General features: G+C 30.1%; 1 protein-coding gene across 1 annotated transcript in view; it reads right to left on the bottom strand.

Moving 5' to 3' along the window:
* Positions 1-23,922, bottom strand: part of LOC145243682 (integrator complex subunit 13-like) — a 1,170,185-nt gene that overhangs the window by 212,622 nt on the left and 933,641 nt on the right. The gene's annotated exons all lie outside the window — the stretch shown is intronic.

Here is a 23,922-nt window from a genome sequence, read left to right as displayed (position 1 = left end):
AATTCACCTCCCCCATTTTGAAATGTCTATTAAAATTTAAATAATTAATTTACTCACCAAAGTTTTATATATCACAAATTGAAGATAAAAGATCAATAAATAAAATATTCTAATTTAAAACAACAAAAAAAAAGAAGTGTTTTTTGGAAATTTACCTGTAAAGTCCAAAGTGTAAAACCTTTTCTTTTAAAAAACCACGTTGATTTTTTTTAAGTGAAAGCTCAAGTTATGCTTAGATTGTCAAGTAAATATCGGATGCTGACGACAATTTTTCTATTTCATTCAATGTTTTCTTTTTTCAGGTATTTAAAAAAAATTTACTCAATAAAGAAATAAAATATATTAATCAAAAACTGATGTATTTCATTAAGAAAATAAAAAAAATCGGTAGAGCATTTTTTTTTTTTTTAAAGGCAAAAGCTAATATGTGAATGTGTTCATTTTTCACCTAAGGTGGCCCAAAAATACTAATTTTGGTTTACAGCACGCAATAGAAAGAGACATTAATTGTGGCGCTTCGAAGCCACCATAATATAAACTGGAAGAAAATCAAACGTTTGTCTCCCTTTATTTGAACAGTGAAAAACATTTGAGTTCGCGTTTTTTTCATCCTTGTTTAAAAAAGTATTTTATTTAAAAAGGACATGGAATATAAGTATAAATATGGATAAATTCTTAACAATGAACAATGAAAGTACCCACTGAATAGTATTTTTTATAGGTAAGCGATTTTTTTGGAATTTATATATATATTTTTATAATCGAAGTAAGTAAAATTTCGTTGATTTTCTTTAAATCTTTTTTAAAGAAAACCGATTTAAAAAAAAAACAAATATTGCATCATTTGCTATTAAACCTGTTATTTTTTTAAAATTTGGTCTTTGCTCCTTTAATAGAAAATAAATTAGAGTTTGAATTACATTTTTCAAGTAGTTATAAGCTTCAAAAGATAGTAAGTTGAATTATTCAAGTTCATATACGGCATTTTTAATGGCGGCTTCTGATACACCCAGTGATGCCCTCTCCACCAGATATTTCATCAGGAGGGATACAAAGAGAAGAAGCTATTCTCCGGATATCGAGCACTTTTTGTTGCTCGTGCGCTGAGCCCCCCCCCCCCCAATAAATAAATCAATAAAAATAGCAGCGAGTGCCAGAGCGTTTGAAAAAAAAAAAAAAGTTGTGTAGGCAGACTCCTACCTGAAACGCGAATAAAGGCAAAAAGCTAATTTGCAAACGACTTTGCCCGCTGTAGAAATAACGTTTATAAACATTAACACCTTTGAAAAGTTTAAGAACGAAATGGAATTCTTTTTATTGACTTGTTTTTGTTTTGTTTTTGTAAAGGCATTTTTTTTCTTCCCTGCCTTTTTTTTTTTTTTTTTTTTTTGTAAATTAAGGATAATTTCGACTTGCATCATTTTTTGTTCTATACATGGAACCTCAAAGATTTTGTATAGCCATTTCAAGAATAATAAAAACAAACAGATGAGATCTTATTAATTTTTATTCATTGCGGACTATTATTCTCATCTTTTCTTTGTTGTTTCACGACGTTTCAGCCAACTATTCCTTTGGCTTTCATCAGGTGGTAATCACCAATGATTCCTCTGGCCAACTATTTGTCAGGTGGTAACCGCCACCATAACATCATCAGGTGGTAACCGCCAACTATTCCTCTGACCGAAGGCCAGAGGAATAGTTGGCCAAAACGTTGTGAAACAACTAAGAAAAGATGGGAATAATAGTCCGCAATGAATAAAAATTAATAATGAATTCCAACTAAAATAATAAAATGAGATCTTTTCAGTTTAAAAAAAAAAAAAACTCATCAGGGGAAATAACTCTACCCGTTTAAAAAAAAAATCGATGTCGGAAATAATAATTCCAAAAAGATTAAATTAAATATATTACCAATATAATTGTTATTTAAAGTTGATGAAATAACAATCTTAAATAGAACGCTTAAAATAACTCTCTCGCTAGAAACTTAAACTAACATACACCTATTTAATAAATTCGATTTTCCTTAATATAATAAACAAATGCAGTGACATCTTAGTCGTATATTTTGCAAGAATCATAATATATATAGAAATAAATGAAATGTTAAAGTAGCGGGCCTTTTGTATATATATGTATGTATATAAACTGTGAACAAACAGACAAAATTAAGAAATATATATATATATATATATATATATATATATATACTAGCAGGAAGACCCGACGTTGCCCGGGATTGAATGATTATTAGCGAATATTTCACACTCCTATATTTTTATTGTCATCGAAATCTATGAAATCGCCTGGGAGGAAGCTTCACATGCCTCCATACAGTAACTTAGTCCAAAATATATGTTATTCTACATTGCGCTCTACAGAACCAACTGTTTCTTTCATAAAAATATTTTATATAAACTTCTTTCCAGTTAATGAGAAAAAAACATTACGAAATTTATGTGCAGGGTTGGAAAATACAGACCATATACAAAAAAAAAACACGTAAATTTTCAAGTCTTATAAAATTCTTTGCAGTTAATGAAAAAAATTAAGAAATTTACATGCAGAGACAACAGGGTTTAAACCTACAGACCATGTCAAGAAAAAAAAATGCTATCAACTTACCCACAGTAGAATTTTTACACCCGTTGTTTTACCATTGGTGCTAAGCAACAACATGGAAAATATGGCTTTACCGATGATAGATAAATTAAAATAACGGTTTCGATTATTGATTATCAGAAGTTATTCTGAGAGAAAATTTAGACTTATTTACTAAAGTTTTGTAAATTTGAAAGATAATATGTTCAGCCGTTATAAAGTATATAAGGAATAATTGCATATATATATATATATATATATATATATATATATATATATATATATATATATATATATATATATATATCATTCCAAAATCAGAATGATGTATTTAATTCACACTCATAAGTTTTATTAATTCTTTTTAATGAAGTATGTCTTTCCAAGTGTTTCATTGAATAATGGAAGACCAATAAACAACTCCTACGAAACTATTCTTGGCAATCACTCCATTCAAGTATAAAGGTTTCCATCTTAGAAAAGATAAAATAAATTCATCCCAACAGAACAGTTTTTCACCACTTTTATGCTCCATTAAATAATTAAAATCAACATATAATGCTACTGAACTTTATGTCTAGAAGCTTTATTCAAATTTTGATTAAAATCTAATTCATGATTTTAATTCTAACAATTTTCTAAACCTGATAAGGCTCAAAGAAGTTTAAAGAAGAAATTGAAATTCAGAGAATCTTGCTTAATTAGTGTTGAATGACTTTGGATCAAATTCCATGCAAATCTGAAATATTTGACTTCTTAAATGAAAGGTTATGTCCACCAAAAATACTTAAGTAAAATATTAATTGCTGTCTAATACCTATCGCTAAAATTTCACAAAACTCAGAATTTTCATGAAGAATTCCTCCTCTTTTTACCCTCTTGAACCCCATCAAACTAAATATAGCTCACATTTGAACCACTTATTCATTGCAACAGTGTTTCAAAATTCATAATGATTGGTTAAGTAGTTTAGGAATGAATACGTACATACAATTATGGAAACTCATACATATATCTTATTTCATAAAGATAGAGATATACAGTCTTCACATAAACATTGACAACCGAGGCAGAGGTTATTGGGGTCGAGGTGAAAAAAAAAAAAGTGTGTGGAAGTAATCCTTGGGTTCAGAAAAGACACACGGGTAAAGGCCGTAAAGACAGCAAATGAAGTTGAGATAGATATTAATCAATAATCAAAAAACTGATTGATCTGTTTCCTATCAATTGATTTTTATTAGATTTTTTCAGCACAGAGAATAGAGTCGGCCATACTGATATCTTTGAATTGCTATTTGCTATGGTTGAGTTGTGAATATTTGGAATGGATGTGATATGATTCTTCTAAAGCTTTCGGTAATATGTTGCAGAAAAGTTCAAACCCATCAGAGTGTGTTAACCAAAACAGAACTTGATAAGGATGTTGTCCCTTTTGACAGTGGTTTGACGCTGTCCAGCTGTCATTATTGTAAGTCTCCAGTGACCATGATTGTCAGGATTGTACTCAAATAAAAGGTTGTATAGATGAGATTGGAAATTTTTACAAATTCTAATGCCTTTAAAGTTTTTCAAAGTTATTTACATCCAATAATTTTATAGAGATTAAAATATTAATTTTAACAACAATTCCTTATAATTTGGTTCAATTAATAAAATAATCACCAAATGATACCGTAATTATTCAACCTGGAAAATCCTATTATAAAAATCTAATAATGATTTGTTAATAAAAAAAATACAAAGCTAATGGCATAGTTAAAAATATAAAAGCGAAATACAACTGAAAGTGACAAAAATTCCAATTAATGCTGGGTAAATACAACTAGTATATATATATATATATATATATATATTAGTGGTGGGACGATTAATCGGAATCGTTAATCGTAAGAATCGTGTATTTTGGGAGGTACCGGAATCGGAATCGCATCGTTAAAAAATACCTTTATTTTCCGATTCCTTCATTACGATTCTTTTAGTCTGATGTTGAAAAAAATAAAAAAATTTCCTGATATTTCTAACCGCAAGAGAGAAATGTAGCATGTTATAAAAAGAAACCAAAGAAATTCATTATTAACAGGGCAATGCTTAGTGCCCCTCCCTTACAAGGTTCATTCATTCAGATCTATTGTAATCAAAACTACAAAAGAGTTAACTTGAAAAGAAGTATGCAGGGCTCTACATTGCGAGTAAAAATAAAAAAACGCTTATCTTTTTGGCGATTGTTTTTTTTTTACTGACAAATTTTCGAATACTGAATGAAAATGCTTTTTCAACTTATATTTTCTTAAAATAAAACGAGCAAAGTCAAATTATTTAAACAGTAAAAGGTTTAATAGAACAATATACTTTTTTTTCTTTTTTTAAAAGAAGGCTTTTGGAAGAAATATCTCTAAAATGAAATTGATCACGTTGTATTATTTCGCAAAGTTTTGACAGTAGTCGTTTTGAAGTTTCAAAAAAATCGACCCCATACCTATCTCTTCCAAACCTAAAGTTATTAAATAACCCCTTCGTTAATTTAAGGGTAATTAATTCAATTCAGTCAAGTTTTTTGTTTTTTTAATTTCCTTGAAATAAAATCCATTATTTTTTTTTTTTTTTTCCAGAAAGATAAAACCCTGAATTTGATTATATTAAAAGCAGAATAATATAATCTTTTTTCTAGAATTTTAAATTGAAAATTAAAAGTGTTTTGCGCAGTTTTTTTGCCGAACGAAAAAGAAATTAATATATATATTTTTAAAAGGTTTTGTAATCAATTAATTTTTATGTCTAAATAATATTTACGATTAATTAAATAATTTCATTTTAAAAAGTATTTATAAATAGAATAATTTTTAAAAATGCTGATTCTATTCATGAAAAATTCTTTTAACTAGAAATTAAAACTTAGGTAAAGATAGCTGACTGACAGCAACAGGATCACTGGTTAACTACTGAACCACGTGGAAAGGTGTGGGGGGGAGCAAAAAAAAGGAAATTAAATGATGATAATAAATTATGATAACCGTCTTTGAAAGGCACTGAACTCCTAAAATTTACTTCTTTAAAATTTTAGGCGGCACTCCCCGGCGATTTTAAAGCACTCTCTCTCTCTCTCTCTCAAAAAAAAAAAAAAAAGATTTAATTTTTAAGTTTGGGAAAGATATATTTATTATAACCGAATTCCTGTATGAAGACTGGATCTACTTTATTGGACGTTAATTTGTGAGATAAGTAATTTTTCAATGTTTAATATGTTTTTAAAGGTTCAATTATCAATTAAATTTTTTTAATTGCGTTTATTTTTCAATTTATTTTTAAAAAAAACAGGGTTTTAAATGTATTTTTCAGGGTAACAAGCTTCGAAAGAAGTCTAATAAAAAAAAATCACTTAATTTTTAATTTCGACAACCCTGAGAATTTAATTATTAAAAAAATATTGAAATGTGACATTTTTTTATTTAACATTTCTATTAGTTCAATTAATTTTCTTTCAATAATTCATTTCATTCAACAAACTTCACCATTTTTTTTTTTTTTTATATCTTTTTCTGTAATTTTGGTAATTATGTTTGCTCAATTTTATCTAGTATTTCATTTGTTTTTTATAGTGGTATCATTTTTATATGTGTTCCTTTGATATACCCTATTTCAAAATTAGTTTGGCTAAACTTATCCTTCACGTTAGAAACAACGTGTAAAAGCAATGAAAAAGTAAGAAAAAATAATAGGTGTTAACTACTCCTTGTGAATTATGGAGGTCTGAAGAACTGCCGTCACAAATACAACTATCAATAGCCAAACAAAAAATCGTTTTTGAAATTCCTTTAACTTTAACTTTTCGCTATACCTACCTTTTGGTATAAAACACAAAAACTTTCGATTAATAGTATTTCTCATATATGGTCGTTAACTTTGGAAAGGTTATTTTGTAACTACGGCGCCATGTCACGTGGTATATTGTTTTTTTTTTTCATTACGCACGTTCATTTATAAATTATTAAATTAAATATTTATCTTTTTTATATTTAATTAGTATATATTTTCTTTCTCTTCCGCTATATTTTTTTTATTTAATTCATTAAATCTGTTAATTATGAGGACCAAAATAATGAATCGTGTGTATTTATTCTCTAATTTTCTTGTTTTTGTTCTGTTATATAAATTCTATTTTATTTGTTTTTGCTCTGAAGGATAAATTCTATTTTCTTTGAGTTTTTTTTTTCTGTATTCCAATTAAGTAAAATAAATTTTCTCTAAAATAAATTTTGCTAATTTTTCCGTTTAGTTTACTATATAATAATTTTATTTAAACCAAAACACGACGGTGTAGACATAAAATATCTCTTCCAAAGTTAGGGAACATATTTGGGAACTACCGACCATAAGTATAAAACTACCTGGTATATTTCAAAACAATAATTCCCTAGGAATCGGAATCGGAATCGTACTTGGTATCAGAATCGTATAAAAATTAGGAATCGTCCCAACACATAATATATGTATATATATATATATATATATATATATATATATATATATATATATATATATATATATATTATATGAAATCCTTTTTCATACAATTTCTATTAAGGTGGACGCATCATGCCATTAGAATGCGTGACGATTGATTACCTAAAATGCTCACGTACATCAAGCTTCATGACATTACTTGTAATGTAGAACAATGATTCATAGTAAACGCATATAATGCCTATTCTCTGCAGTCTCTCTCTTACAGAAGAGACGTTTCGGGCCTGTCTCTGTCCTATCATTATTTTCATGGCAAGTGCTCATCTAAACTTCAATCCATGGTCCCCTTGCCAAACTTTCACAAAAGAAAACACTTGACTAGCTACAACCACTATCGACCATTTCTCCCACTCTTTATTTGTGCATAAATCTAAACACAGATTCCATAAACACAGCTCCTTTCCTAGAACTACCCACCTGTGGAACACTGTTCTATTGGCTTGCTTCCCGGCCAACTACAGTATGGTAATCTTCAAGTCTAATGTAAACAAGTTCTTGTTGAAAAAAAAAATCAAATTATATCCAATTTACATCATTAACGATTACTACAGTACCACATTACATTCATTAATCATTATCCTCGAGTGAACTTTGGGACTTGATAAGTGGTGACTCTCTTGTAAAAAAAAAAATAAAATAAAATAAAGAAGAACAAATTTCATTGTTATATATATAATTCTGGAATTTATATAAAAACTAGCAAGAAGATCCAAGTTGCCCGGGATTAAATTAGGATCAACGAATGTTTGACACTTCCAATAATTTTATTGTCATTAAAATCAGTGAAATTGCCCAGTTTTCAATCAAATCAAATGATTGCTTGCTCTAGTTGTTGGCCCACCATGGTGTGCTAGGAGGAAGTTCACGTTCCTCCCTGCAGTGACTGTCCAAAATACGTTGTAGTCTACATTGCATTGTAGAGAACCTATGGTTGATTTCATAAAAATATTTGTAAATAATGGCTTGAAAAGTTAAATATCATGATTCAATTGTGCTCCCCTGTCTTATCAAAATTAGACCGTTCTTTCTTTAATCAGATTTTTTCGATTATCACTTTTTCATACTTATTGGAAGCATTCCGATAGAAACCTATCTAAGAACACTCCCAGAAATAAAGTACATTTCTGTGAAATTTTAAAAAAATTGACGCAACTGTTTCAAGAATCCATAGGGAACGAACACATACAAAGTTCCTTTTATATATAAATACATCGATATATATTTGAGGTATGTATTTCTAAAAATTAGAGCTAGGACAACAGCATATTATTTTCATTGTTTTGACTCTCAAGTGTGTATCCATTGATATCTTATATGCTTTTATATAGAGTGATGTGGTTCTCGGTTGATTAATTGTGCCTAATTATGTCGGATATATACTCGAGAGTCAAAACAATGAAAAGAATATGCTGTTGTGATAGCCCGACTTATAATATAATCCAAATTGTTAGAATTGTTTAGTGAAGATATATTTCTGGCTTCAGAACTAGTAGATTACATCACAATGACCACATAATTATAATTGTTGCTCACCTTTTTTAAGGTTTTTCAAATAAAGTATAGGCGAATGCCTATGTTTTTTTATTTCCATCTAATTCCTAAAACAAGTTTGTAATACTTCCATACTCACTGTCATCTACTCTTCTCGTCCCAGTTAACAACGCTATCAAATATTTCGCTATGATGATAAAAAATATAGTCCATTATGCCATCATACGGTCCTTCAGAAACAAACAAATATCATTAAGATTCGCCACAAAAATAAAGGGGATGAAATAAAAAGAGGGATATATAAGATAACTTGAATCACTTAATAAACATGATATTTAGATATGAATACTTTATATTTAGATATTTACAGAAGAATATCACCCCACCAAAAAGACATCCAATTAAATAAGAGAAAGCCCTCGAGCTGCCATCTTGAATTTTTTTATGCAAAGCTAGGAACCTGTATTCATGATTTGAAATTTAGAATCAGACAAAATTCTAATAAAAACTAAGACCTATTTATAAAGTATTAACAAGAAATTGTTAGCTAAAAATGAAGTCACATTTATACGCATCAAGAAAATGTTAGTTAAATGTGAAATATCAACCAAACAAATATTTTCCATAATAATTTATCTTTTCAATCTTTCTAGTGATCTTTTTTGTTTCAAAATAAAATACAATTCCAACATTTACTGACAATTCAGTTATTCAATGAAACACATGTAAGACGTACTACATAAAAAAAAAGGAAAAGCAAGGAAAAAAATAAAATAAAAACTTATGATTGTTAATTAACTACATGCTTTGGTTTGGGAATCATAATCGAATATTGCAATGGTTAGAAGCTCCGACTGTCATATGGGCGGTCAGGTTTCAATCCTGGCCTGAGGTAGTTGCTTGTCTAGCCGCACTGATGAGTTGCAAAACAGCGAAACTGTACTATATGTAGATAACTATAATGCTCCCTATCTTGGGTTGAGCATATTGGGAAGTGATATATAAATTACCATGAGCGTATGAAGCGATGCTCTTTGTGTAAACAAATTGAGCTTACGTATTTGAACTATGTCAAAACATTGTTAATTCACTGCCTGCATAGCAGCAGCCGAATAACGCAACGGTTATAAGCTCCGACTGTCATATGAGCAGTCAAGTTTCGATCCTGGCTTGAGGTAGTTACTTCTCTAGCCGCACTGATGAGCAGCGAAACAGCACTGTATGTGGATGACTATATATATATATATATATATATATATATATATATATATATATATATATATATGTGTGTGTGTGGGTGTGTATGTGTGCACGCGCATATGTATCATTAAATAATGATCATTTTTATATATATATATATATTTATATATATGGTAAAACTGGTAATTAGTAAAAACCTGAAAAGAGTGCTCAATACTATTGCAGAGCACATATCTGTTTTATTTTTTTTATTACCGTTTTATCTGTTTGGTTACATACGTTTCGGATGTTAGACCATGTTTATGATCCAACAGCCTTGTTAGACCTTACAGAAATGGTTGTTAGTATTAGAAAGAAGTGTTTTAGAAGAAATACAAAAAAAAAAAAAAGGAAAAAGGGGGGTTGGGGTAGGAGATAATAAGGGGGAGGGAGACGGGTATTGACAATATTTCAGTTTTGAAGGTTAAAGTACATTAGATTGTATTGTGATTCAGGTAGGCGTGGGTGGAGATATATGGATATAGGGAGGGGGAGAGGGAGGGAAGATGGTAAAGAAAAAGAGAGGGGGTAAGATGAGGAGGAGGGGGGAGGAGTTTTAATTTTTAGTTTTTAAATTTTGACTGCTTTTTGCTTGTTCAGCAAGGTATATTAAGTAGGTGAGAGAGAGAGAGAAAGAAGGAGAGAGAGGGAAAGAGATGGAGAGAGAGAGAGAGAGAGAGAGAGAGAGAGAGGGGGAAAGGGTTAGTGTAGATGTCATGTGTTTGACAAGTACAGGGTTCCATTTAAGATTTTCGCTATAAATCGACTTGTTCATTTCAGTTTACAATGGGTTGTTTTTTTAGGCAGTTATATATATATATATATATATATATATATATATATATATATATATATACACATAAACACGAGTCCATGGATAATTATATCTTAAAAATAATATATTGTCTGCATTTAGGCAGCATTCTTTCATTTAAGCAGTCATAACAATTTTTTGCTCGCTTATATCTGTTTTATTCTTAAAATTTTTCTAATGTTCTTTATATCAAAATAAAAAAAAACATTAACACTTATGTACAATTTTTTAGTTTTGCAAAATCTCATTCTTAGTTTCAAATTGATTTTTGGTAAAGATGAAATCATCAAAACACCAACAAATGTTTTTGTGTCGATTTTCTTCACTTTTGATTGAAGCAATTCAAATAAAGTTGAGTGTCCATCCAATTCTCATTAATTGTAAGTAATTAATTTTATAGATGATTGAGCAAAACCTTTTTCTCTTCTTCCCCTCATTTTGATTCATTTGATGTAGAAATCGCTTTTAAGGAATCATTGAAATAATTAGGCTAAAACTGGATAAAGTCACAACTATAAATAGAAGAGTGGATGACACAAAGGTTCTAATGGTGGTCATAAATATTTCAACTAGAGATGAATATGAACATATGGTGCAAGATAGAGAGGTTTCGTTTATAGCATATCAACCTGATCAGGCACACAGACCAAAAAACTAGGAATCTAATGACTATGCATAATGATGGATTATTGAATGCTGAATAATTCTAATAAAAATTGTAGAAAGGATAACTATTTTATATACATTGCTTTCAATATTGTATTACTCTTAGAAAACATTTCTCGAGGAAAGAAAATTTTCTTCAAGGGAAAGAAATATTTCAACCAGAGAGGATATGAACATATGCTGAGAGAGAGAGAGAAGTATAAACCGTGTGGTGAATGAGAGAAAGAGAAAGTTACAAATGTGTGTTTAGAGAGAAAGCAGTAGAGAGATTGGAAAGTGGACTGAAGTATGGTGATGTGGAAGAGTAAGATATACAAGTGTGGAGAAGGAGAGAGAAAGATTAAGTATAGAAAGATAGAGGAAAAGATATGGAGGTGTGCCAAGAGAGACAGATATAAAGGTATATATATATATATATATATATATATATATATATATATATATATATATAGAGAGAGAGAGAGAGAGAGAGAGAGAGAGAGAGAGATGTAGTAAGATACACACACACAAGGAGGGGTGACAAAAGCAATAAATATAGAGATGTAGAGAGAGAAAGAGAAAGAGACGGTGGGAGGAAGAGAGATTCTGTTTAAATTACCTACAATGACTGTCAGAATTAATTAATTAGGTACAAAAAAAGGAAAAAATATTTTTAAATGATTCAACTTTATTTAAGAAAATAAAAATGATTACAGTAAAACATTTTATCTAGTAAAGACAATTCTGAAGTTAATGTAGGGCATTTATTTTTCAGACTGTAAACTTAGGATTAGTGCTTAGTTAATATCTTTTATTATTACTTGATCCCATAAATGTCATATTTGGTGCGTGTAGTGATAATTAAAAACAAAGCACTATGAGCATAAGAAACGTAGAATCAAGTTGAGAATTACGAACATAAAGAACTCAAAATAGGAAAATAATTGTGAGAATCAAGTAATGTTTATATAATAGATTATTAACTCATGGACTAGCAAACAGTCAGAACCCAGAGAATGCTTTTCTTTGGTTGTTTTTTGGCATATCAACTCTAATTCGTATGTATATGAGATTTATCAAGATAGTTTTCCAACATTTCAGCCTTTTCTATATTAGGGGAGGAAACGAGAGTAAAGAATATAGTGTCATAGTGAAGAAGTAGTGTTCACTATTCAATCCCGAGTAACGGATCTTTTACTTATAACAAAGCATAACGTTTTGATCTTGAAGATTTTGCGAATTCAATTTTTTTTAATGTGAAGAGAAAAATAAAATGATACATGAGGAAAAATATTTTAAACAAGTAAAAAAATGTTGATTTTTTTTTTTTTTTGGCTTTCCACATTTGTCATCCTTTCAAAAAAATTTTTTTAGTTTTTTAGTTTTTGGATGATTTTCACTTCTTAAGCAATAAATTTCATTTGATTCTGACTTTTTCTGACTCATAATTTCTAATAAAACAAATTTGAAAATAAATGTACGATTATGAGAGTTGCTTCAAATAAAGTTTTGTGCTACTCGGACTAATAATCCAATCTTGGTGGTTATTTTCACAACGTGTTGACCAATGTCACCTCCAAATTTCTTTAGGCGCATCCTTTAAAACTTGGGAATCTTTATGCCAAACTCAGGAACCTATACAAAACTTTCAATTGAATCGTTTATTTAATCAACAGAGGTAGAGTGTTCTCATTCTATTAGCCATGATCAGATAGTTTTACTAATTGAAGGTTGAAAGTTTAATCCTTACTACATGCAAAATAAAATGTAAATTACTTAAAGCAGTTCATACTATTTATCAAAGTTAGTACACCCATGGTGTTTCTCATCTTTCGATTGACAGTCATTTCTCTCTCATGAACCATTATCCTAAAGTGAAGCTTGGCCTCGATAAATGGTGACCCCCACACACACACACACACAATAAAAAAAACCCTAATCAGTCATGGCTGGAACAAAAAAAAAAAAACTATCTTGTGGATTAAATAAAGGATTCAGTTACAGATTCTCAAGTTCAAAAAGAGGCACCTGAAATAGGTGGAAGGTTTTACTAGCAAAACAAAAAATTCTGAAACTTTAATGATAATAAAGCAATGGGGATTATTACAATGCGTTTTTAAGTTGTCTCCCTTTTCTATTAAGATAAAAAAAAATGGTTGAAGAGCTGACAAATACTTAATACACACCATATTTCTAGTAAACTGTCATCATATATACATAAGTTATTATAATAATAATAATAAGAAGAAAAGATTATCTAATTAATAAAATTATATCAAAAACGTATAAGTAGATATATCAGTAAAATTATATAAATAGATACATAACATAAAAATTTAACGGAGGTATCCTTAAGTGAATATATATGTTAAAATAAATTTGTAATAAAAATTATATAAACAAAATTATATAAATAGAAAGCTAGATATATTAAAAAGTATTAGATGTATAAATAAAAAGATATAGAAAAATTAATATGGTATGAATAATAATAATCATATTAAAAAGTTTATATACTTTATAGACAGATATATTTTATTTAATTTATTAATATAAATAAATAAAAATTAACTGAGGTATCAAAAGTGAATATATACATAAATATAACAGTTGTAATTCCTATCTGTTGGAAGATAGAGCCGCAAAGGGGGTGCTAGCTAGTAAAAAATGCTAAGAAAGGAAGACAGACACTAAAAATCATTCAATAACATAAGAAAAATAAAATAAAAATATTCCCCATTTAGTCGACCTTTTTTTTTTTTTCTTTCATTTGTATATTTTGAAATTGATATATGTGAATATTTAATTTCACATTTGAAACCTGTCAGAGATAACAAGTGCTGGCATTTTATATTTCATTTTGTGATAAATGGTTTTAAGAGTTGAGCTATGATTTGAAAGCTGGGGTGATTGATGTATAACATATGCACACACACACACACCACAATATTATATATATATATATATATATATATATATATATATATATATATAAAATATATTTTATATGTTTATTATTATTTTATATCAAAAAAAAAAAACACTAAATTTTAACGCGATTGTTGATACCGCTCAATGAATGGGCTAGTATCGGTTAACCATTTATGACTCATTAAACATATCTATACTCTGCAACAGAGGTGAAAGGGCACGAAAAGAGCAGTAGAATTAACTGTACACCATTAAACACAAATCACTTGACACACAATAGAGTTCATTTACAATTATGGATATTCCCAGGCGGTCACCCATCTAAGGACTGACTTGCTTAACTTTAGCTGAGCACTAAATATTGATATAAAACAAGTTACAGAAAATGAGATTTGGGGAGCTTTAAACATAATCTTGCTTTTTAGTTGTAGAGTAAGTATTACTACTTATATATATATATATATATATATATATATATATATATATATATATATATATATATATATATATATATATATATATATATTATATGTTTATTATTATTTTATATCCAAAAATAAAAACCACTAAATTTTAACGCGATTGTTGATACCGCTCAATGAAAGGAGCAGGATATTATTTTATTCCATTTAGGTAAACAAAATTATCATAAGTCATTACAATAAATTTATTGTCTCAGTCTTAAAAATATCGTCAAGCGCGGCCAGTCATTTAATGAAAACCGAATAGAAAAAGTAGAAAAAAAAAAGGAAAAAAGTAAAAGTTTTGGAGACCTCTTGTTAAAATTAAGCACCTAGACACACGTGATATTTTTAAGGAGAGGGACGCTGGTTTAATCAGTTATAATGAAGATGTCTTCTGTTACTTAAATTGTGTTAGAATGGTCATGACCAAAGATAAAAACTCAGTTAAGTGAAGTCCGAATATGAAAAGAGGAGAGGAGGCAAGGCTTTTTCCCACTGTCTACCAGGTGTATCCAAGTAAAACCAGAGGCCCATTGTCACCAGACGATGTCTTTTAAGGCTGAAACAGTAAATTTATTGTAGCGACTTATGGTAATTTTGTTTATCAAAATTGGATAAAATGATATATAGTACATGATTGTTTTAAGTTTTATTATTATTTATTCTACTATGTATTATGATTATTCTGGCATAATCAGGTTTGACACACCAATTCCTGTTAGATCACCGAAGTTAAGCAATGATGAGCCTGGCTAGTATCAGCTGGGTAACCATTTGGGACTTCCAGGTTATGTATGTGCTCTCTGCTTATCTCAGCATTGTTTCCAGTCGTCCTGGACTTCTCCTTGCCACTGGATTCAAGCAGTACTGATCCAGGAAAGGTGTGATTGGGGATTGCACAACCTTTATCACACAATTACATGCATAGCTGCTCCTACAGGGAATATCCGTTGGAGGAATGGAGGCATCGAGCATCATCGATATTATGATTATTGATATTATAAATAGAGTTGTATAAAATTATATAACTTCTATTTTCCTGTCATAACTGGATATATGTATTCTTAAATAGTAAAATTCAATGTTTTTCGGCTTGACTTCAATATGTGATGTTATGAGGGGCACTGGTCAAGAAACGTTTTGTAATTATCTAAAGTATAACATAAAATTGAATATTACAAGTCATTTTAGAAACGATAGTACACCAAATATTTTTTGTTTGAATTCTTGGAACTGATATAAATAATGGGTTAATTTTATTTATCTCAATTTCTTTCCCATTCCTGCTAACACTGCTTATAAACCACGATTTCAAAGTTTTCAATTTCCTAGTAATTTTTTTTTACTTTATTTTTTCTATTCATTTCATTAGAAGGAAAAAGTATAAATTTTCGAAACTCCATGGATTAAAGAAAATGTTTTTATCATATTCACTATTTTGAACATTTGATAATTGGGCAAATAATGTAAATTTTTATTCAACATTTTAATTTCTTCAAATAATAAATATTGCGCATTTCATCTAGATAGGATTTAAAGTATAATATTCATATTTTCATGTTTTGATTTTTCTAATTATATATTTACGTTTATATATATATATATATATATATATATATATATATATATATATATATATATATATATTGTTACAAATGGCCACCTCGACATCAAGTTATTTTCTTCTTTATTCTGTTAGCGATAGGATAAACACTTGATTGCATGTTTGAATTGAGCGAGAATCAATAATTCCTTATCTTTTTAAACCCCAGTATTAAAGTCAGTCTGAAGAACTTCTCTTCCACTGACCGGGGACACAAAAGGCGAAGTACAACAGTGGAACAGTTATTACACTGTTATCCAATCTTGGAAACCAAAGATTCAACCAGCTAGAAATATTTCATCAGCCATGAAAAAGAAGGAGAGAAAGAGAGAGGACGAAAGAGTTGAATAAAACGTTCAACTTATATTAACGCTTCCCATCCCCTTCATTATGAGTTAGCGATTTGACAGGTCCCAGCATGTGTAACTATATATATATATATATATATATATATATATATATAGATAGATAGATAGATAGATAGATAGATAGAGAGGGAGAGAGAGAGGAGAAAGATAAAAGAGAAAGTTTTTTGCTTGGATATTATTTTACTGTTAAAGAAAAATCCATGTGTTAAAATTTTTTAAATAATTCTTATTTATTACTTATGTAGTTTGTCCTTTGTCAATAAATTAGTAGTCGCTCTCTGAGGTGGCTATTTGATATCAAAATCGTTTGTCTTCAGCATGCAAATATAGCCTTATTCTGTGCTGTTCTAGGAGGTTCACTCTCCCAGACTTTACTTTGTATTTTGAAAAGAGTTTAGTTTAGTGCTAATCACCTTAAGTACCCTTACTGGGGAATGTGAACGGGGACTGCCCAGGCAATGTTTATTTGATTAGAGTGCTCTTCTTCTAGAGCACTGGCTTTTCAAATCCTACTTTCCTAACCTTGTGTCTAATCTTCCTGTCACGGGAGATGAATTGAAAGTCAACCTAGAAATCTGGTATGCATCAGGAGGTAACTGATAAAGCCAATCACATCATTGAAGGCTTGAATCTACGTTGAGTAAAAGTGTATATGTATGCCACTTACACTTTGGTTGCAACTGCATGATGCACCTGGCCTCAGCTGCACAAGATTTTATGATGATCTTGTTACTCTTAGGTATGATTGTTGCTGCCTACTTGTGTACAGCATATCGACTAAGGCTATAGAAAATAAGCCAACTGCAAATATGCAAAGAGATACGACCCCCATCCACTAAGATGATCTGTTGCTTCTAACTGATGACTCATCTTCTATAATATAAATCTCACTTGTCTGTTTAAATGTATGTATGTATGTATGTATGTTTGTATGTCTGCCTAAAACTTTCGACAGAGGTAATGGATTTTCATGAGATCAGTATCATTTTGAAGCTCAACGTCTCGGCCGACAAATATCGAAAAATTGAGCCAAAACATTTATCCCTTCACTCTTAACTGGGCAATTTTTTACAAGGATGGGTCGGTTTTTTGTGAGCCATTTCTGCAAGTCATAGTATCGGTTGGATTGACTTTGCCTAATTTTAACGTTCCGAACTTTCGGTCACATCATGGAGTAGCGGTAAGACGTCAGATTTTCTTTCACTTTCTTTTCCGCTTTTGCGTCATGGGTTCAAGCCTTCCTGCCTACTACCACTTTTGTTTTTTGCTCAACACACACCTCCAAACACTCGAGCAATGCCGGATACCCAGGTAAGTGATGTATAAGAGACCTAGTGGCCAAGCAGTCTGTGTCTTTGTTGCCAAAATGATTAACAACAGTTCACTTCAGCTCTTATTTGGCCAAATGAGAGGTCAGAGGGGTTTGATCCAACCAAGCAGTTGACCATAACATTCCCTAACAAAAAAAGTAAATTATATTATAGCTACATTTGTTTTGCAAGTATTATCCTATCCTGCTGCCTCACCATGCATGTTGTAAACTTTAGCTAGATTAATAAGAATTTGCAAAAAGCTAACTGCTTGATACTGTCCACCACTGCCAGTCATTGCCTACCACTGACCGCCACTGCTCAATAATGACAGTAATCACTTAAAATTCACTGTTAGTCAACGTCTTCACCACCAGTGTCAAACCATGTCCGCTATTAGATGACACTACCATAAAATGGATAACAGTGCATGAATGTTGAAGACAAATGATTTCATTTCAAAGCATGGCTCGACACTGGTAATGATCGATAGTGACCGACAATAACCAAATGTAAGTAACCATCTAAAAACACCAATTATCACCATTGAAGATGGACAATTTCATTTAAAAGAAGTCCAATAAAAACTGATACTGGTCATGGCTGACAGTGAACGTTGCAAACAGACACTGACAGTTTAAAAGATAGCTAGTGTCCACCAGTAAATGCAAGCAACCACCTCCAAACAGCACTAATCACCAGTGATCATCACTGCCCACCATAGGCAGCCAGTGGATGCCAATCCCCAACAATGCTCAAAAGTTGAAAACAGATGATTTCAGTTCACAGCAGTCAAATAGAGTTTGATACTGATCATAGCCACTGGCTGTCAGTTGCAAAGGTAGCCAGTACCTGGAAGCAAGACGATTTCATTTGGGACACAAATGCTAGTGTCCACTATTTTCCAGGGCTGACAACTGTAACTTAATTTGTTTACAGAGAGGGGGAGGGGCTTCATTGAAACTATCCTGACTTCCAATGGGCAACGCCAGTAAATGGCTCTTGCTAGTTGATAAATAAATTAACATATTATTCTCTTATTATGAAGTAATCGAGCACTCTGATGGATTTCTTTCCAGCAAACAAAACCAAAGACCAGTAAGAGGTCTGGAAGAAAGACATGAACTCAGGATTGAGTGAACAAAATATATAGAGGCAAATATAAATACAGCAGACTGACAACCAAGTATTAGACTGGGCTTTTCCTAACACCTAGAGGTATTTAAAGTGAAGAGGAAGAGTTCCTGACGTTCATAATGAGAGATACTATAACATATACAGCCATATCATAAGGAACAGAAACAACAAAAACATAAATAGAATAAAGATTAGTGTAATGCATAAATATTATATAAAGTTAACTGAGTTTACACAATAGTTCAAATGGAACAAAGGGAATACAGCACTGGACTAAAGTTAAGAAACGATGTTAATAATTTGTAAAAGAATAAATTACAAAAACTTAATTTTACATTGTTAAAAAAACTGGATCTTTTCAATACTAAGTTCATTTATTATTATTAGGACTTTATTTTCAAGTAATAAGGCTAATTCTATACACAAAACACAATTTTCTAAGAAAAAAAATTACATTCACTATCAAGAAAAAATTAAATTTGAGGAATTCCTGATACTGTTCATAGGTCTAAATGCGTCGTTCATGTAATTAGCGTGTATAAATCGATAAAATGTTAGATGCAAAACCAAAACCCAGTAGACATTCAAAAAATCACAAAGAGAAGATTGAAGTATTGTTACCGTTTTGGAACTGCTACATCAACTGCTCGTAAATTTTATGAAGAGACAGATAAGATTTCAAGTATAATGGTTGTAGGTTAAAAAATTCAGGATTGTATGCTCGTATTACAAATACTAAATTCATTAATTAAACATTTTTTGATGCTTTTGCAGAATACAGACTGTTCTGAAATATAAACATATTTATTTAGAAACACATTCTTAACATTATTCAACAGTTTCATTTATAAAGAAATACTTCTGCACTAGTAACTGTGTATTCAAATTATTTCTTTGAATTTAAATCGTTTTCAATTTAGCATTCCTTTACGTTTATAACAATTATTTATCATTCAATTTGAATTCGTTTAATTATTGTTTGTTTATTCTCTAATTTTATGATTCAATTTTGCAGTAGTTGATTATCTCCTGCTTCAAACATACATAATTCTTGTTTTTGTTGTTTAAATTTTACACTGAATAAATTCTTGTTTTTGTTGTTAAAATTTTATATTGAATAAATTCTTCTTGTTGTTTAAATTAATACTGAATAAATAAAGTTCAGTTTGAGTAAAAATCAAATAATTTTTTTAATGCAATTTTTAAAGTAAAAGTAAATATCACACAAATTTTAAACCCATGATATTTATTTACAAAATCTTGTTTCACAGAAACGCACAACTTCTTCCTTTTAAAGTAACTTTTGTTTTCCTTTTCTTTTTTTAAATTAATATCGAATAAGTTCAGTTTCAGTATAAATTGTGTTCCTTATTTTTTTTCTTTTTTAATGCAATTTTTTTTTAAGTTTTCTGTTTTTTTGTGAAAATCTTTCGTTCATTAACAGTGTAACTGATTTTGCTTGCTTTGATTTCAGGCCTGACATCAGTTTTCAGTGGACAGGCTTGCTTCTATTTATTTTATGGCAGCCATAGTTAATCCAACAACCTATAATGAGTCAACAAGACTCAACCATTTATGTTATGAGCTTCCAGATAGTAGCTTCCATTTGTTTCATTTGAAAATAGGTTGTAAGGGCCTTTTCTAAACAGTAAAGGTCTACTAATTTCAATGAAACCATGTTACATATTTGGAATCTATAATGTACAGTTTTTAAATAAATAACGGATTATATACATTTATGATTTTCACCTATGATTTTGATTCTTGAAAAGGTTTAAAATGTAAGGCTGAAACTTGAGGGTCTTAAGAAATTGAATTTCAGGAAATTTGAAACATTTAAATTTTCAAATGGGAAGTTATGTCCACATCACCTAAGAACCCTGGAAATTTAACTTCCCAAAATGAGGCACTCTGGATTAGGACAACAGTTTAAATTGCCTCAATCTAGAAGTAGGGTCTTAATAAACACAGTCAATCCATTAGTTTTTCGCAATAAGCTTTGAAAGACTTGAACAAAAGTTACTTTCTAAATTGTTCAACTCAGAGTAAAAGCCTAATGAAATGAAAACACAACAGTTATTAATATGAAACTCGTTAGGCAGATATAGCGAAATTAAGTTGATGTGTACTTTTCCACTAGTGAATTAGCCATAATACTAGATTCTTGTTCTGATACTAATTTGATTTCATTTTGGAGTTCATAGAGTACAATACTGAAATTGATGGATGTGTTAAGTAGCAAAGGGTAGAGTGGAATGACATGAGAAAGTAACTCTAATATGTAAATAAAGATCAGATGGGGTTAAAGGGTACTTTTGAAAAGTGGTTGACTGTAGGAAGGCACTCCTCGTAGGAACCAGGAACAAGCAGAGAAAGGTTATGAAATGCATAATCGACAGTTAAAATGCTTTGATATTATGCACTGTTATCCATTTAAATAATTCATTATTTGCTTTAATTAATGCACTGTTATCCATTTAAATAATTCATTATTTGCTTTAATTAATGCACTGTTATCCATTTAAATAATTCATTATTTGCTTTAATTAAATTTCCTTCCACATAATGTATTATTTTTTTAACACAAATCAATTCTGTAATTTGGAAGAAATGCACGGATTTGTCAACTGTATGTCAATTAGCCAAACAAAATATGTCTGTCACTGATGCATATGAAAATGTGCTTTTTTTTTTCATATAAAAATGCAAATGTCTGTTTACTTATCGAATTAAAACTTGTAAAATACACAACAAACACTCATTAGTATAAATGCCATGAATCTATATGTATAATATTCAAAACTAAAAGATTCATTATTTAAAGGTCAAATGATTATTTATATTATTTAATATTATCAAGACGTACATCATGTAAAGGGGAGTAACTGATTTTTTCATAGTTATTTCTCTTATGCCAATTCTAGTTCTGTGTGCAGGTATATTCAAGGACAGGAATAGGCAGGGCAAAGAAGATAGAGGAGAGGGAAGCGAAGAGAGAGAATGATAGAAGTTATGTCATACTTTTGCTGAGCTGCTATGTTAGTATTAAATAAAATGTTGTTTGAGGAAGTTTTGGATGGTTAGCACTTTCGTCCTCCTCAATAATATCGTTAAAAGAAAAATATCCATAGGGTTAAATATTAAAATCGGTTGGAAATCTGGATTTTTTTAAGAACACAAATTAATATTTGCAAAAAATTTATGTGCGTTAAATAACGAAGGATTGGGTGAGAGACAACAATAATTCTGAAAGGTCACTGAAGGTCAGGTGGGGGTTGGAGAGTGAGTACTTTTAAAAAGTTTTTGTTTACATAGTTGATGAGAGATGTTGCAAGCAGCAAATCGATTGTAAGGAATCTACAACTACAAACAAGAAATGGAAAATGTAAAGTCGAAAGAATATTATGAAATAATCTGTGATACAGTTGGAAATTCTGGTAATTCTGCATTTACTGATCCGTTTTTTTGTGAATGTTGTCTCGGCATATCTTGGCAGACTATATATAGACTATATATATATATGGCAAAATGCTCAGCCAATGAAAAATTGATTAACCATATGACATTCCAAACATGCTGTGTGTTCAAACCAATGAAAATTTTAGCAGACAATGATTAATAAATTGGAAGAAAATATTAGTTTTATTTGCGCAAAAAATTTAAATCATTTAAAAAATTTGTAGATGTCAACATAAATCTAATGATCTTGAATACTATTTTACAGTCAAATTCCTATTCAAAACAAAGAAACACAAATTGGGAAGATCCTTGACTCCGTTCTGGGTCTTCAGAGGATATGACCCCACCAAGAAGGAGGATTTCCTGATGACAGTACCAAACTATAACTCCAAAACCTTCACCCTCTCATAATAAAAAAGTACATTCTGCCACTGGGAACCATCATCATTTCCGAATGTTGGTAGGATCAGAATGGCTCCAACACCTAACAGTGAACCATAGTCTTAATTTTGAAGCATGTGGACAGGATACCTTTTTGCTGTCAGTAGTTGGCCTTCAGTTGACCAAAAATATTCCTTAGGAAATAACCTATCCTCCAACCTTAACAGAAAAAAGGACTAGAAAAAAAAAAAGAAAAAACATATCCCCCCCCACACACAAAATAACATTAAAAATCCTTCTTACAAAAAACAAATATCAACAAAAAAAAAACAAGAAAGATGTTTTCAAAAACTTTTTTTATAAAAAACAAAACTGTTCAGTTATAGTTAGCTAATGCACTTCCTAACTTCCAGTGTAGTTGCTACTGGAAGCGGTGACAAGGCAAATCAGTTCTTTCACTTTTATTGTTCTTCAGTATCTCTATTGTGAAGCGATTTATTGAAATAAAACATAAGAAAAGGACATTATTGGAAAATATACAAGAAAAATTTAAATTATACAAATAACAAGGCCGATAGTCATTAGTCGCTTGCTCTCATGTAATGAATGAATGCGTGAATGTAGGATTGACATGAAATTCTTAAAGATAAACTAAAATGACCGAAAAATGGGCTGAAATGACTTTAATACATAAAAAGTAAATGACTTAGAATGACTTTAATGAAGTTAAGGATGAATTGAATGACCTTAAGAATGACTTGAATGCTTAAAAAAATAACTGGAATCCTTCAAAAACAACTTGAATGATCTGGAGAATGTTGGTTGGTTGGTTGTTTTTGTTTTACGGCATATCAACCCTTTTCGGGTTATTTTATGCCAAATCCAAAGATTTTGAAGAAAAATTTTTTTAATAGAATATATTTGTTGTTTTCACGTTGGTTTCTATTTAACCCAT

Source organism: Euprymna scolopes, chromosome 22 (assembly GCF_053919585.1).
Source record: "Euprymna scolopes isolate OS-2025 chromosome 22, ASM5391958v1, whole genome shotgun sequence".
Lineage (NCBI taxonomy): Eukaryota > Metazoa > Mollusca > Cephalopoda > Sepiida > Sepiolidae > Euprymna > Euprymna scolopes.
Note: the sequence above shows the minus strand (reverse complement) of the source record. Positions and strands in the feature narration are given on the sequence as shown.